The sequence below is a fragment of the Vombatus ursinus genome, unplaced genomic scaffold, assembly GCF_900497805.2.
Source record: "Vombatus ursinus unplaced genomic scaffold, bare-nosed wombat genome assembly UNPS02014870.1, whole genome shotgun sequence".
NCBI lineage: Eukaryota > Metazoa > Chordata > Mammalia > Diprotodontia > Vombatidae > Vombatus > Vombatus ursinus.
The window spans coordinates 8,875,335-8,890,710 of NW_020954648.1; the positions used below are offsets into that span (position 1 = coordinate 8,875,335).

Consider the following 15,376-nt stretch of genomic DNA (forward strand, 5'->3'; position numbering starts at 1 on the left):
ACCCTCTCCCTCTTTAAATTATCTTCATTTGTGTTAAATTGTGGAAGCTGTTTTGATTTCAGTTTTCTTATACCATTAGATTGGAAGCTCCACAAAAGTAGAGACTGTCTTTTGTTCTTTTTGTATCCTCAGGGGTTAGGACAGTGCCCAGGAAAGAGTAAGTGCTTAATAAATGCTTGTTGACTTGACTTAGATGTTGGAACTTAGGGACAGCTGGGTTTAAGAGAGACCAAAGGCATTTAATAAAGGTTTATTGATTCATTGATTATCCCTAGCACATACTACACAATGCCTTATAGGTAGCAGACATGAATTCATATTTTTACCAGAAAAATCTTCTTCATGCATAGACCTAATCATTCTGCTAAAACTTATTGCTTACCATATAAAGTATAAGGCGTTTTTTCTGGCCTTCACACACACACACACACACACACACACACACACACACACACACACACACTTTTCAATCAAACTGGACTGCTCTTATCTCCCAAACACATCTGCTGCTTTTCTCCCTCAGTGGCTTTTGGCTCACATTATTCCCTTTACATGTGCTCTTCCCTCCTCTTCTCTCTGATAAATTCCTACCCAAGGGGATTGGGTAGAGAGAGGAAGGATATTATATTTAGGCATTTTTTGTTATTCAATTATTTCAATTTTGTCCAACTCTTTAGATCCTCATTTGGGGTTTTTGGGGCAAAGATGCTGGAATGGTTGTGGGTTTCCTTCTCCAGCTCATTGTACAGATGAGGAAACTGAGGCGAACAGGGTTAAGTGACTTGCCCAGAGTTACTCAGCTAGTAAATGGCTGAGGTCAGATTTGAACTCAGGTCTTCCTGACTCCAGGCCCTATCCATTGCAAACCATTCCAATATCTTTGCCAACAAAATCCCAAATAGGGTCAGGAAGAGTCAGACATGCCTGAAACAAATGAACAACAGCAAGAATTTAGTAACTATATCTATATCCCAAGTCTTCCAGAGAAAGCAAAGGCCCCCTTCCTTCTCGCTTTCCCCAACATTGTGACTAGGGGCTCTGTCCCTAATCACCTGACCCTCGGTCTTTTTCCCTTGGCAATGTAAGTGGCAAAGATAGTCACCTTTCCCTGGAGGTGTTTTGGTATTCCAAACCTTGCTAAACCTGTCTTTGAACAAACTGGGGACAGGAACAGGATATCAAGCAGAAGGCAAGCTTGCTCTGACAGGACTGCCTAAAATGAAATCATGAAGAGGTACTCATAGTAGGCTTTTTAATGGCTGCCCTATTGACTCTAATTTTGTGCTTCGGAAAATCTGGCGCAACCAGAATTAAAACCAAGCCACCCAACTGGTCTGTTTCTGTATCTGAATTAGGATAAGAACTCATCAGGCCACCCCTCACCTCCAACCCATCAGCCAGAATAGAATTACCCTGTGAGTAGATGGTAAACTCCTCTTTTGCCTTCTTTTGTATTTCTGGAGTTCAACAGGTGCTGGCACATAATAATTGACTAATAAATGTTTATTGATTAATCTCCTGTGATTCCAGATTCTGGGAAAGGAAGTGCTATTAATTATCCCGATTTACAGATGAGGAAATTGAGGCAAATGGAGATTAAGTGAATTGCCTAGGCTGAGGTCAAATGTGAACTCACCCAACCCTAGAGAGGCTCAGGGATCTTGGGTCTCCAACCAGGTGAAAGCTGGGTCCGGAGGAAGAGCTATAATTGGACCCAGGATATCTCCATGTTACTTGAGCAGAGGAGGCTGACCCCAGCCTTGAAGACCTGGAGGCTACAGAGTCCATTATACATAATAGAGCCAGGTTTTTCCAACCTATTTCAGGTACCTTACTTCTGAGATACGACAAGCCCAGCTCAGCTCAGCGAGTGAGCTTGTAGTAATTGTCAAAGCCTCCCTGAAGAAAAGGACAGAGTCCACATTTTCACTGACTCAGGGGCAGTGACCACGAGGTCTTTGAGATTAGCATAACTTGGTGGTCCATGAAGCTTTGAAGTTTCCTTTAACACCCAGAGATAACATCTCCTCAGGTGACAGGGCCTAGTTCTGAAAAGAAATTTCTTTAGGAAAGGACTGGAGGCTAAGGTTGAAATTTGATTTTTCTTTTTTTTTTTTAAAAAAATAAGTTTTTTCATCTATGTCTTTTGGGGTTTTTACATCACCATAATTTCACCCAGTAATTCTACCAAAATTCCCTCCCCGGTATCCCAGAGTGTCAGCCTAGATAACATATATACATACACACATACATACATGTATACACACACACACATGTATGTGTGTATGTATATATGTCTGTAAATGTATATATGTGACCAAAAGGGGGGGAGGTCAGCAAAACTGATCAATACAATGAAAGCGTGAAGCATGTGCAATGTACCACACTTACCATCCTCACACTTTTGCAAAGGGGTGGGGTAGGGGTGTCTCCTCATAACATATTTTGAGCCAATATTCTTTGTCATTTTATAACACCTCCCTTTTATGATTGTTCTTTTCTTTTATATTTTTGCAGTCATTGTGGATATAGTTTTCTTGGCTCCGATCATTTTACTTTGTATCAATTCCTGTGGATTTTTCTATGCTTCGCTATACTCATCCTGTTCAGCATATGACAGCACAGTCAGGCTCTTTCATTACAATCAATACTACAATTTGTTTAGCATTTTTGTTTCCTTTCTGTCCCCTCACCTCAGGATGCTGCCAAAAGGAGGCAGCTAAGTGGCTCAGTGGATACAGCCCAGGGCCTGGAATCAAGATGACCCAAGTTCAAACATGACACATACTAACTAGCTGTGACCTGCCAAGTCACTTACCGCCGTTTGCCTTAATCCACCGGAGAAGGAAATGGCAAACCCCTCCAGTACATTTGCCAAGAAAACCCCATGGACAGTATGGTCCATGGGGTCATGAAGAGCAACAACTCAACTCAACAACCAAATGACCCCGCCAATCTGTCAGAGTCCTGGCAAGCCTGGACAATAGTCTTCCAGCAAGCCCTCCATCTACAAAGGCACATAAGAAGCTGCCTTATGATTGAATTCTCACTCTTAAACCCAGCCACCCGACCCTCCTTTATCTGCTAATCCTCTAGCTCCCAAGCAAGAGGTGGGGAGGAAGAATGGGGCAGGGATAAAGAAGCCTCCAGGAGCTTTCTTTAGGGACTACTACTCCCAAATGCCTTGACACCACAAAGCTGATTTAGGAGAGAATAAGGTTATGGAGATTCGATCTGTCCTTACAGCCAGTGCTATGGGCTGGGGAATGGGGAAGGAAGGAAGGGAAGATTTTTCAGTTGGCTTGGGAAGGCAGTTTGCTCACACCATCACAGCTTACTGCAAAAACGACCAAGAGATATGCCATTGTGCCATTAACAGCCTCATTCCAGGAGAATAAGACAGCCCCCACCCCCATTAGTACTATTACCCCAGATATTAGGAACTTCAGCACTGGGGAAAGGAGTAAAGGATTTATTCTCCCGGGTGTCCTTTTTAGGTGTCTGGTTCTTTGTGAAAGTGGACTCTGGGATTTTACAGCAGCTGCAGGCTTCCCTGGACAAGATCTGGGGGCTCAAGTGTTGTTTAGCATGTGGGGAGGCAGGGGAGATTGTAAAGTCCCCAGTAGCCTTCTCACCCAGCTGAATAAAGGAAGCCCAAGGAAGCTCAGAAATCTCAGACAGGGAAACTGAGTTACCTAGTCCAAATAAGCATCATAGTACTGTCACAAATCCCCCTTTCCAGGGTTGGGGAGTTTGAAATTCAACCAGCCACTCATTCTCAAGCAGCGTTGCCTCCTCCCATCAGCCTGACCAATCTGCAGATTCAGACTCCTCCATCCCTTCCCATAAAACCAGATCCTACCAGATCCTCCAGCAGCCTCAGAGAAGAACCTTATAAAGCAACAATCCCCCAGCAGACTTTACTGGTTTGGGAGAGAGTCTCATCCTCTACAGGATCACAATGCAGTGCCAAACGTAGGGGGCCCATTGGACCCGCCCAGTTTTTCTCATCTTCCCTGACTGTCCTTCATTTTGTTGAGTATATCCCCTCAATAAAGCCGACTTTACTGTATTCTTGTGAGTTCCTTGTTTCACTGTAAGGAGTCCTTGATATTCTGAAACTTCCCAAGTCCGTGCTAAAATTCAAGGCTGCTATAAGAATTAAATAATAGCTAGCATTTGCTTATATAATGCTTCAAAAGTTTGCAGAGCACTTTCTAATATTATATCCCATTTTATCCTCACAACAGCTCTGGGAGACAAGGTTACCCTTTTTTTTTTTTTCAGATGAGCAAACCAAGACATTCAGGGATTCACTGTTTCATCCAAGTCAGTGACGTCCCAGAGGCCAGAAAAAGCTAAGTGATTATGTATCAAATGGAAGCAATAGAATCCCCTTCCTTCAGGTATTCTGTTAGACTACCCAATGGATCAAGCACCCGGTCTGTCAAAGACTGTGCTAGGCTGCCTACTGACAGAACTTAGTTCACGGCCAAGGAATAGTTCCATCCTTTCTCATGGATATTTTTAGCAGTTGGCTCAGAGACAGTAAAGCTAGCCAAGTTTACTTTCTAATTCTGAGGTCTCCCTGGTTATCCTGAGTGCTAACATTACTAAGTCAGGGAAGACTTAGCTCCCCTTCTAAACAAATGTCTTTCTCTTCATTCTTTCCTCCATTAGACTGGGAGATCCTTGACAGAGTTATGGGCTTTTGCTAGCATCACCAGCACTTAGCATTATGCCTGGCACATAGTAGGTACTCAATAAATACCTGTTAACTGTGTTCTCCAGTGCCTAAAAAATGATTCCTTTGTTCTTACAGGAGAAAGGGGAAGGAACAGTCAATCAATCAACATTCATTAAACACCTGCTATGTGCCAGGCACTTTGCTGAGCCCTGGGGAGCCAAAAAGAAGCAAATGACAGTCCCTGCCTTCATGGAGCTTATGGGGAGAAAGTATGCAAACAAATATGTACAAAGCATGTTCTGTTTCAAGGAAAGTCAAAGAAAAGAGAAAGAAAGGAAAGAAGGAAAGACATAACCCTGTTGAGGATTTCCAGACAGGGCAAGTTTTTTTCTTACCTTGACTTCATCCAATTCTTTTTCTCCCTTAACTAAGGTTTGGAGCAGGGGCCAGGAGCTTGGCTGCCTCGGTAAATTTTTCTTTCAGCTGCAAATGCAAGCCCCCGGCAGAAAACTTAATGACCTTTCCTCCAGGTGCTCTTTAGCCTATAGCAAAGGGTAGGAGGGTAGATAGAAGGAATTTTCTTTTCTTTTCCCCTGCCCTCCCCCCCTCCCCACCCTCCACCCAAGGAAGCAGGCCTGCCTGGGGTGAGCTGGCCACTTCTGGCTCATTCTCATTCTTGCATGTCTAAACTCTAACTAGAGCCAGCTCTATTGTGTCAACAGGAGGCCTGTTGTAAATGGTGACAAAGTGGCTATGCCTGGCCTAGCCACACAGCTCTGACTGCTCATACCAGGAGGACTTTTACCCTTGTCATGCCCTCCACCTTGTCATGGTTCTCAGGCAGCAGAAATATTTCCCGGGGAATTACAAGTCTTATAAATATAGTAGATAAATGCATCATTTGCCTCAGGAAAAGATTTGGGGAAATGCTTCTTGAGAAATTAGAAAGCAGATTTTAAGTTAACCACAATGCTGCAGAAGTGATATTCCTAAGACATAGGTTCATCTACGTCATTCCCGTGCTCAAAAAGCTCCGATAGCTCCTTACCATCGGACGAAATAAAAATTCCTCTGCTTGGCATTTAATGCGTTTCACTGCCTGGCTCCAGTCTGCCCTTCCAACTGGAGGAATGAAGAAAGGCCCCAAGAAGAATCTAGCCCTCCTATCAGCCTAAGTGATATAGAACGTCCCTTCCAAAGATAAGGCTTGAGATAGAAGAAAGAAGAGAGGAGCTGAAATGGCTCCCCTCAGGAAACATGGGCTGTAAGGTGGGATGGGAAAGGAAAGCAACAATTTGGGAATTAAAAATTCACTTAAAAATGATTCACAGACAAGGTAAATTCCATGTGAATCATCCAGTGAAGCTGGGCTCTGGTTGCTAAACACTGCTGCGAGCCAAGAAGGAAATAAGCATTTATTAAGTGCCTACTATGTTCTAGGGACTGTGATATATTATCTCATTTGATCCTCACAACCATCCTGGGAGATAGGGGCTATTATGATCCTCATTTTACCGTTGAAGAATATGAGACAGACAGGTTTAATGACTCACCCAGGGCCACTCATCTAGAAAGTACCTGGGGCTGGATTTGAACTTAAGTCTTCCTCTCTTCAGGCCCAGCACTCTACCCACTGAACCACCTAGTTGCTTCACTTTTACTTCCAATTCTGAAATCCAATGATTCTTTTGTTGTTATTGTTCGATCATTTCAGTCCTGACTTACTCCTTGTGACCCCATTTGGGGTTTTCTTGGCAGAGATACTGGAATGATTTGCCATTTCCTACTCCAGATCCTCTTTTTTTTTTTTTTTAACAGATGAAGAAACCAAGGCAAACAGGGTTAAGTGACTTGCCCAGGGTCACACAGCTAGTAAGTGTCTTGGACTAGATCTGATCTCGGGTCTTCCTGACTCCAGGCCCTGTCATGATTCTACTTGCCTAGAATTTATACATGGGAGAATTATTCTGAGTTACTTAAAGTCCCTCCTAACCTGGACCTCTCTCACCTTTTCATCTTCCCCCATCCACCTAAGCACTAGTGCAATCTAGTGACAATGACCTTATTGCTTTTGCTTGCAAGACTCTCCATTTGACAGTTCTCTATGCCTGGAATTGTCTCCCTCTTTATAAATCCAACTCCTGGCTTCTTCTTTCAGGGGCAACTAGGTGCACCGGTCCTGGAGTCAGGAGGACCTGAGTTCAAATGTGGCCTCAGACACTTAGTAGCTGTGTGACCCTGAGCAAGTCACTTAACCACAATTGCCTAAAATAGATACATAAAATGCCACCTTCTACATGAAGCCCTTCCTAATCTCCTTTAGTTCTAGTGCCTTCCTTCTGATGATTATCTACAATTTATCCTATATATAACTGATTTTTACAGCATTGCCTGCATGCCGTCTCTCCCACTAGTTAGATTGATTGAGCTTCTTGAGAATGGGGATTGTTTTTTTTTTTACTTTTTGCCTCCCCCTTGTTTAGCATCTCACCCGGCACCCAGTAGATGCTTAAAAAATACTCATTGACTTGAGTTACTTGGGCCATAAATTCTAAATGTACTTAGACACATACTTTTTCACTTCATAACTGTTGTCTCTAAGCACCATCTTTATTGCTTTAGTAATTTCCATCACTGGACTATGGTTATAGCCTCCTAATTGGCCTCTGCCTCCAGACTCTCCCCTCTCTGTTCCTCACCCAGTGGCCAAATGGATGGTCCTGAAATAGCCATCAGAATATGATCACTATTCTACTCAAAAACCTTTAGTGTCTTCCTCTGAAAATATAGAATCCACAACCTGGTACTATTTCAGTCTCTACAGAATGGCTCCACCTCCCTTTCCAGTCATTGTTACATGACATTCCCCTTCAAAGACAACAATCCAAGTCAAACTAGCCTGACAGCTATTTCTCATACAAGACATTCCCTTTCCTGCCTCCGTGGCCCACGTGTGCTATAGGTACACTGGGTTCACTCTCCCTACCTTCACTGGTAGGTCTGGTCCCAAGAGAGCAGCTGCCTATTTCTACCCCTCAGGATTCTAGGAAGTAACTCTGAGGAGCTGGAAGTAATTTTCTTATACCAGTAGTCTCCCACGTCTAGAATGTACTTCTTCCTTACTTCTATTCTCAGAATCCTTAAATTCCTTCAAAGCACAATTCAGGTGCCCCCTCCTACATACGACCAAATTTCCTGATTAGTTGTTAGTACTTTCTCCATCTTGAAATTATAAAATATACACAAAGTGATTAAAAGATTAATGGCTAGAGTACCAGTCTAGGAATCAGGAATGCCTAGTCTTAAGATCTGCTTCTGGCACATACTAGCTGGGTGACCATGGTCCAGTCACTTGAACCTCTTAGTAATTCCAGGCAACACTGAGATATGAGATTGCAAAATCGATGCTGATCTGAATTTGTAGAGGGAGTTTCCTTACCTGGAACTCCTTACTCCAATGAAATTACTTGTGTAATCCAAAAGTAATATAAAACATTTGCTTTTCTGTGCACATGTTGTAGGGCAGCTAGGTGGTGCAGGGGACAGGGCACTGGGCCTGGAGTCAGGAAGACCTGAGGTCAAATCTGGCCTCAAACACTTACTAGTTGTGTGACCCTGAGGAAGTCACTTAGTTCTGTTTGTCTTAGTTTCTTCATCTGTCAAATGAGCTAGAGAAGGAAATGGCAAACCACTCCAGTATCTCTGCCAAGAAAACCTCAAATGGGGTCACAAAGAGTCAGACAGAACTGAAATGACTAAACAACAGCAACATATGTTGTATCCCTTCAGTCAATCAATTAACACTTATTGAGTGCCTATTATATGCCAGGAAAATGGGAATTCTTTGAGGGCAAAGGCTGCTTCATTTTTGTTTTTGTACGCCCGGGTCGTACCCATCACAGCGCCCTTGTTACACATAGAAAGAAGACCTTTAACAAATTCTAGCTGAATAGTTTAGAACCAGAGAGTTGGCTAACTGTCCAGCAGCCACCATTTTGGAAAATTGCCCTGTTGATTTGATCAGAAGGTTGTGGTGTTTGACTAGTTTCCACAAACATCAAGAGAACTGAGTAAAAACAACCAAAGCAATACTTTTCAGCAAAGGAGCACTTGATCTGAAATTGAATGTTCACAGCCCTTTCATTTGTCCTAGAGTCAAACCAATGTCCATACCAATGGACCATATGAAGTTTAATGCTACATATACTGCTACTGATGAAAAAAAAAGAGCTTACAGGATGTCTCATTGGAGTACCTGGGGATGATAAATATATTTAAAAGCTACAATTAGTATGAAATATGGGATTTTGCTATGGAGGAAGAATATGATGAAGGGGATTAAAATAACAGAGTCAGCAAGGTATTAATGGAAAGAGGACTGGGTTTGGATCCTAGCTCAGGTATTTATTACTTTGTGCCTTTGGGCAAATCATTTAACTCAGTTTCTTCATCTGTAAAATGGGAGAGTGGAACAAAATGATCTCCAAGTTCCTTTACATGTCTGAAATTCCTTGATTTATAATAATAAAATAACAGGTAGCATTTACATAGCCCTTTGAGGTTTGCAAAGTGAGGATCAAATGAGCTATTTGTAAACACATTTAGCACCTAGCACTTTGTAGGCACTATATAAATACTAATTCCCCGTAAACAAGCTTTTATTAAGCACCTACTAAGTGCTAGGCACTGGATTTAGCAATGGGGGATACAAAGAAACACAAAAGACCTCCTCTCCAGAAGGCACAGACAATGTGCAAACAACTATGAACAAACTACAAACAGGATAAATTGTAGGTAATCAGAGGGAATGGGAGGAGAGGGAGGGGGAGATTGGGAAGGGCTTTTCGTGGAAGATGGGAACTCAGTTGGGACCTGAAGGGAACCAGGGAAGTTGGGATGAGGAAGGAAAGAATTCCTTACTACCACCAGTGAAGTAGGTTCTATCACCGATGAAGAAATTGAGGCTGAGAGAGAATGGATTTCCAATTCTGTGGAGACATCTAAGGCAACCTGCCAATTACGGTTGATTAAACACTTGTCTTTCCACGGCTCTTATTAAGATTTTAGTGTGCAGGGAATTTCTGCAAACTGACACTTATGTTCATGGAAGGATGAGAGTCATAGTTATCTCCTGGCTCTTGGAGAATGGAAATTAACTAAAAACTGAGAGCTTCCTTTGTACTATGTCCTTGTACCTGGGATTAGGAAGAGATTTTGCATTAGCATGTGCCTTAGTTGGGCTGGATCATTTTACGGAATGTCCTCAGAAGCACATGCCTCTTCAAAAAAATAAAGCTGGTGGTGAATAAAATAGAGGTTGTTTCTCCCTAAAAATGCTTGCAAGGAGTTTAGTCAAAAGGAATAACATAAATGTAATGAAAAAATCAAAACCTAACCTTCTTAAACTAAGCTACTGCCCTTGGAAATGAAACAGTGAGAGAAAAGGCTGGGGTGGAAAGGGATTCAGATGTCAAATGCTGAAGATTGAGATAGCCCTAAGGCTCTCAATTCAAAGAACTGGGGGGAGGGGGTTGGAAAAGATAATTTGCACACTCCTACCCTATTCCTTGGCTGAGATGGGAGTGGTACATTGCACAGAGTTTAAGACTTTGCTTTCAATTGATCAGTTTTGCTGATTTAATTTCTCTTTTTTTCCTTAAAAAAACAAACAAACAAACAAACAAACATATGGCATAGACCCTCAGGAAGGGGATAGGGGAGGGATGTAAAAATATAAAAGGTACAATAAAATTATTTTTTTTAAAAAGAGAATTGGGATCTCAACTCAGGAACTAGAGTTGAGGTCTAGAGGTTTAGGGGTCCTGCCCGAATGAATTCAATCCAAGCCTTCTTTCAACCAAAGACAACGTTTATTAAAGATCCACCATATTGGCCAAACTCTTGAGGAGTCTGAACATTTGTAAGCTATTGGCTAGATTCTTAAGGATTCTGAGCACCTCAATGGAGACAAGATGGACCTTATATACAGAAAGACTGTGGAAGGGATCTGGGAAGGATCTTGATGGGAGTGACTGGGAGGAGAATGGGGTCTAGATAGGATTAAGGGTAGGAAGTGGCCAGGGGCAATCAGGAAGTAACAGAATTGGGAGATTGGGTACAGCCACAATGAAAGGCCAGTTGAGTGGATTACAGCCTCAGGCAAAAACCAGGGATTTGGGAAAGTCCAAGGATTTTCCTTTTTGGGGTCCAGATCCCAAAGACATGGTCTTTTCCTTCTAGGAGTTCAGATCCCATCCTCATCAGGTATGCAAATTTTTAAAATTTGATTATTTAAAAAAAGTATTCATTCACAAACCCTTATTGAGAACTTCATATGTGCTTGAGGTACAGTGGAGATATAGAAGGAAAAAGAAAACATGGTCCTTTAACCCTGTCTTCACAAGCAGTTTGTAATCTAGTTGAGAGGTGAAGAACTATAGACAGGCTTGAATAATCAATCTTGAGTCCAACTGGTCCAATGTATAGCAGTGTGGGACAAATTCTACATTGAGAAAATATATAACAAGGAAGTGACCAAACTGGGATTAATCAAGGAAGGCTTTTTAGAGAAGAGGAATCTTAAGCTCTTTTTAGAAGATAAACATAGGTTCATCTAGAAAAGGGGGGTGGGCGTAAAAGATAAGCATGAATAAAGTACTGAAGAAGTAATGAGCCCAGTACAGATGACTCCAATGGTAATGTGAAAGGGGAGTTTGTTGGAAGGTGCAGTGGCCCTCCATGATATCTGTCTCAAAAACTCAGGGGTGTCACCTAGATATTCTTAAATATCTTCATTTTCAGATATTAAAAAAAATATGGTTGATCTTATGATCTAATGATAGATTATTAGCTAATAATCTATCAACTGGAAATCTATTATACCCCTTCTTCCTTAATGAGTCTTTGGTATTCACTATCCATTATCGCAGAATCAGAGTTTAGGAGGACCTTGCAGGTCTCAATCTCTTTATTTCACAGATGAGAAAGCTGAGGCTCCAGAGAGTTTAAATCAACCTTCTTCTTGCTGTGGTTCAGTCCTGTTGGATTCTTCATGACTCCATTTGGGGTTTTCTTCTTGGCAAAGATATTGGAGCAGTTTTCTATTTCCTTTCCCAGTTCATTTTATAGATAAGGAAACTGAGAAAAGCAGGGCGAAGGGACTTGCCCAGGGTCACACAGACGGTTAAGGGTCTGAAACCGGATTTGAACTCAGGAAGATGAGTCTTCCTGACTCCAGGTCCAGCATGCTATCCACTGCAACACTTAGTTTCCTCTTGTTCTTGCTAATTTGGTTGTTAAGCTTGTTTCTATGTTGGTGAAGATGTGTATGAGTTAAATCAATTGCCTCTCAGGTGTCCTTGAGGCAGGGAACAAAGCTATAAATTGTCTTGGCCAAACAACAATTTGACCCAAAACAACTCCTTGGCCACACTGACTTTCCTTTCTAAGTATACGGATCAAACTGAAAAACAAAAATAACAGATTGGTTTTCTAGAATGTATTGGTTTCTGCCATAACACCTTACCTTAAAATTACTTTCTGGGAACTCAGACTTGTATTTACTAAACAACAGACCAATCTGACCACCAACATGACAGTACCAATAGAAATATCTCCTATGAAGGGATAAAACAGAAATATGTGTAGTTCTGGGATGTGGAATTTAATCATCATAGTCAAAAACTCAGAGGGGGCTTCTACCCTCATTAGTTACTTGTTGTACAGCTATGTCCCACTCCTCATGACCCCATTTGGGTTTTCTTGGCAAAGACACTAGAGTGGTTTGCCGTTTCTTTCTTCAGTGGAATAAGGCAAAGAGAAGTTAAGTGACTTGCCCGGGTCACACAGCTAGTATGTGTCTGAGGCCAGATTTGAATTCAGGAGGAGGGGTCTTTCTGACACCAGGCCTGTCACTTTATCCATTGAGCCATACAGAGGACATTTTAGGGTCAGAGTAAGGAAACAATGGAGGCAGCTAGGTGGCTCAGTAAATAGAACACTGGATCTATAGTCAGGAAGATCTGAGGTCAAAGCTGGCCTCAGACACTTATTAGCTGTGTGACCCTAGACAAGTCACCTAACCCTGTTTGCCTCAGTTTCCTCATCTGACAAATGAGCTGAAGAAGGAAATGGGAAACCACTCTAGTATCTTTGCCAAGAAAACTTCCAATGGGGTCACAAAGAGTTGGAAATGACTAAACAACAATATCAAGTCAATAACTCAGGAATACTGACAAGCATGAGAACAAAGAGCAGGGAACAACCTTCTAGGGCAACTAATCAAACCCTTTCATTTCACTGAGAAGGAAATTGAGGCCCATAGAGATTAAGTGACTTGCCCAAGGTCACATAACTAGGTAGGATTTGAATAAAAGTCCTCTAAATTCAGAATTTCTGCTTTCTGATGACCAGATTAGCTGAATTCAGAAAGGCTCAGCACCAGCGAGAGCCCAAAACAACTCCTAAAAACAATCTCTGGAATCTACTTTGTCAGTGGAGGGTGTGCCCATACTGTTGAAATCTCAGCTTACTGCAGGGTTATTATCTTATCCTGTGAGTTTCCCCTCTCGGTCCCCTCCTCCCTGCTACTAAGGGCATTTTTGTCCTTCTTTTATCAGTGTTTAACTTAGCACCATTTGCTATTTTAGACACTTAATGCTTAAAGATGGAGTTGGAGATTCCAAAAGACTGAGGCAACCTCTTCAGATAATCAGACAAAGCACCTCAACCAGGGGGATGGTGGGACCAGCTGGTAGCAGCTTTAAAGCTGCTTGTTAAATTTTCAACATAGGCATTGATGGCTCAGAAAATGGCAAACGCTACGAATCAGGTCTAATTTACTATCATTGATTGTCTAGACCTTAAAAACTGATGGGAGGCGGACAGCTACGGGGCACAGTAGATAGAGCAATGGCCCTTAAGTCAGGATGACCTGAGTTCAAGTCCAGCCTCAGACACTCACTAGCTGTGTGACCCTGGGCAAGTCACTTAACACTATTGCCTAAAAATAAAACAAAAGAAGAAGCAATTAGAAAAAAATGTTACTAATGTAGATTAGATTTAAAAGGGTATCATGGGTACATTCCTTTCCCCACCCCAGCCCCTAGAGGATCAGATCTTAAGCATAACTCTGCCTCAAACCTTAGCTTCTTTGGGTCAAAACTGAATCATGGGCCAACATTATGATAACAAAATATTCTCACGTCATGCTTGACAGTTACAAAGCACCTTCACATACATGGTCTCACTGGACCCTTACAGCAACCTCTTGAAGTAGGGAGGGAAAGTCTTATTATCCTCATTTTCAAGATCCTAGGAAGGGACCCTAGTGCAACCCACTGATGAGGTAGTAGGAAGGAAAGATGTTTTTTGGCATCGCAGAATCCAGGTCTTCTTATGTCATATCTAGAGCTCTTCTCAGAACACCACATTGCTTTTTGGGGAAATTTGTTTATGAGAGGAGGAAAAGCAACATGGTATGGCAGAAAAGGTCCTGTATTTGAACCAGAAATTCCTGAGTTTAAATTCTGATTCAGCTATTTACTATCTGTGTCACCTGGGGCAAATTATTTCCCCTTTGTAGACTTTGGTTTCCACATTTTCACAATGAGCAGGGGGAGGTAAAGCATATGATCTCTAAGGTCACCGCCAAACTCTTAGTTCTGTGTTTCTGCTCATTAGAAAGGTTATTGCCATAATGTGGATCAGGTGAAAAAAACTCAGAATTATTAGACTGGAGAAGAAAGGACTTAGGAGATATGTGATAGCCGCTCAATTAGAGCTGTCCAAGAGTGGAATGAGCTTTCTTAGGACATAGTGAGCTCCCTATCAGAGGAGATATTCAGTTAGAGGCTGAATGGTCCCTTGTTGAAGATGTCACAGGTGGGATTTGTCTAAAGATGTGTGTTGGAGTAAGTGACCTGTGAGGTCCTGTCCTATTCTAATTATATGAAATTTATGAGAACTATGGACTGCTGGGACAACTCGGGCCTTAGGCATGTCTAACAAAGTGATGTAAACACATAGCTAAAACAAAATGCTTTAGAGAGGCACAAAACAAAAAGATGGTGACATCCAAGGGAGAAAATAAATTCCTGAAGATGGGGTGAGAAGGAGGGTGCCTTGTTATTAGCTTATTCCTTCGTTGTCTTCAGTTCTGACTCCTTCCAGCCTTCACAAAAACAAGGGCCATTGTCACAAGAGGACTCAAATGAAAATATGAAGAGATCTGTGCACAGCAGTCCTCTGTCTTAGAAAAAAAAAATTCAGCATACAAGTTCTACTGATGTTATCATCCTAAACCCATATACTGAGGGACAAAGGACTATCATCTCCATTTTATAACTGCAGAAACTCATCACAGGGTCACAGATTTAAGAGCTGGAAAGAACCTTAGAGATCATTAGGTCCAAACTTCTAATTTTTACAGATAAGCAAAAGGAGGCTCAGAGGGGTTGGGGACATTCCTAAGGCCCCATGGCTTGTAAGTAGCTTGAATTGAGTCTCCAAGCTCAGCACTCTTCCCAAGAAAGAATGGAAATTTACCAATTACCATAACGGCTCACATCGTGCTTATAATGGGAAAATCTGCAGCTGAAAATTTTTGCAACCTCTTGTATACACTATGCTGGATTTGGAATCAGAGACCTGGGTTCAAAACCTGGTTCTGAAACTGATTATCTGTATGAC

General features: G+C 42.0%; 1 protein-coding gene across 3 annotated transcripts in view; it reads right to left on the minus strand.

Moving 5' to 3' along the window:
• The window catches only part of ATP6V0A4 (ATPase H+ transporting V0 subunit a4), a 72,563-nt gene that overhangs the window by 55,742 nt on the left and 1,445 nt on the right, over nucleotides 1-15,376 (minus strand). The window contains exon 2 of one of the 3 annotated variants that reach the window (XM_027842320.1): nucleotides 5,083-5,170. The exons of 1 other annotated variant lie outside the window; for it this stretch is intronic. The gene's annotated coding sequence lies outside the window, so the exon portion shown is untranslated. Of the gene's footprint in view, nucleotides 1-5,082; nucleotides 5,230-15,376 lie in introns of all 3 variants that reach the window. One more of the 3 variants, XM_027842319.1, reaches the window with a different exon arrangement.